The 1,844-nt window shown below is 48.8% G+C and overlaps 1 protein-coding gene across 1 annotated transcript in view; it reads left to right on the top strand.

The window, feature by feature from the left end:
• Positions 1–1,718: 1,718 nt before the first annotated feature.
• Positions 1,719–1,844, top strand: part of Nmi (N-myc (and STAT) interactor) — a 26,827-nt gene continuing 26,701 nt past the window's right edge. Inside the window, exon 1 of the mRNA XM_005390805.2 lies at positions 1,719–1,844. The gene's annotated coding sequence lies outside the window, so the exon portion shown is untranslated.

Below are 1,844 nucleotides of genomic sequence, written 5' to 3'. Positions count from 1 at the left end.
TCTGGAACTGCAACACGTGGAGTCTTCATACTTCCTGCCCAGGCTGGTGAACACACACACAACCCTTATCACCCAACACTGAGCACCTCCTTCCTAGGGACAAGGCCTCTTAGACCGGCTCCCGTCACATCTCCCCTCCCCTAGTGCCGGGGTTAAACCCAGGGCCTTTGCACTGAGCTTCTTCCCCAGGCTTTCCTTCTGTAGTTTTACATTTTGAGATAGGGTCTCACTAAGTTGCTAAGATGTTTGAGCTGGGCTGGGACTTGTGATCCTCCTGCCTCAGCCTCCCATCCATATTTTTGATATAAAGGGATTTTGCTTATCCCAAACTGTTATTTCAGAAAACTCTGTTGGTTACTGTGTACAACTGTATAGCACCATAAATGGAACCTAGGCCTTGAAATCATCTTGGTACCTCTCTTCTCACCTCCACTTATAAGTGCAGCTACGGTGGTTGGTCTCGTAGGAATAGGAAACATTGCAGTTCTTTTCTTTTGAGATAGGGTCTCACTATGTAGTTCAGGCTGCCCTTGAACACACTGTGGAGCCCAGGCTGGCCTCAAACTCACAGCTATCCTCCTGCCTCAGCCTCCCCAGGGCTGGGAGTACAGGTGTGCACCACCACGCCCTGCTCTGCTGTTGTTGAAATAAGCCCTATTTTCTTTCTAAATTTTCAAAGGAAAAGTTCACATCTAGTGAAGTATTTGTCTACAGGCTTCACAACAGCACAAAAACTTGTGAGGAAACTTCATCAAAGGTTCAAAAAAGGGCCAGAGATATAGCTCAGCGGCACACGTGCCTGCCTGGCAAGCTCAAGGTCCTGATTTTGATTCCGGGTACCAAAAAAAACCACCAAAACCCCAAAAAAACAAAGGTTCGTGGGTCATACAAAGCAACCCAACAGGAAAGCTTTCCTGGGCTTGAACTTGAGGTTCTCCTGCTTCAGCCTCCGGAGCGTTGGGACTCCAGGCCTGGGCCGCCGCTCTGGCTCACCCCTTCTATTTTACAGAATGAAATGCTCTTGGATTCAAGAATGGCAAAATAGAGCCAATGAAGGTCTTTCAAATAAATTGTAATTTTGTTCTTTGATGCTTTTCCCGTCACCTCCCCACAGACATAGGAATACGCAGTAGTGTACGGCCCAGGGATGCTGCCAAGACGCACAAACACGGTCTCGAGCTGACTGTCAGATTTGTAAACTGAGGCGATAAAGTCTAATGGATCTCAACGAGCATTACGATCTGAAGACTTTATTTGGTTTCTATACTTTTTTTTTTTGTCATTTTGAGACAGGGTCTCACTACGCAGTCCAAGCTGGCCTTGAGCTCACTTTGTAGCCCAGGCTGGTCTCGAACTCGCAACGATCCTCCTGCCTCAGCCTCCCGAGAGCTGGGGTTACAGGTGTGCGCCGCCACACCTGGCTCTTTCTATCCATTTGTGTAACAAAGACATCCTGTTAAAAACAAAACAAAACAAAACAAAACAAAACAAAACCCCTAAAAATGTGGTTTTTAAACACCTTTCCTGGGCCGGGAATATCGTCAGCAGCAAGGCACCTGCCAGACAAGCGTGAGGTCCTGGGTTCGCTTCTCGGTTCCAAAACAAAAAATGAACAAATAAAAACGTTTCCTCACATGCTCGTGGGCAGAGGCTTCCGGAGCGTGATTTGGGATCACGCCCGCAGGGCCGGGAAAAGGAAAGAGCAGAACCCAGCGCCTAGAAACCGAAAGTGAAATTAGGTTGTCCTTGATCCTGTTCCTGGCGGCTCGCGGGGCGCAGCGGACGCCTGAACTTTCTGTCTCCGGTGCAGCTCTTCTTCCCTTCGCCAGGAGCGAGCGGAGCGC

This window comes from Chinchilla lanigera, unplaced genomic scaffold, assembly GCF_000276665.1.
Source record: "Chinchilla lanigera isolate Chin_1 unplaced genomic scaffold, ChiLan1.0 scaffold00039, whole genome shotgun sequence".
NCBI classification, from domain to species: domain Eukaryota; kingdom Metazoa; phylum Chordata; class Mammalia; order Rodentia; family Chinchillidae; genus Chinchilla; species Chinchilla lanigera.
This window is presented reverse-complemented; position numbering and strand designations above follow the sequence as displayed.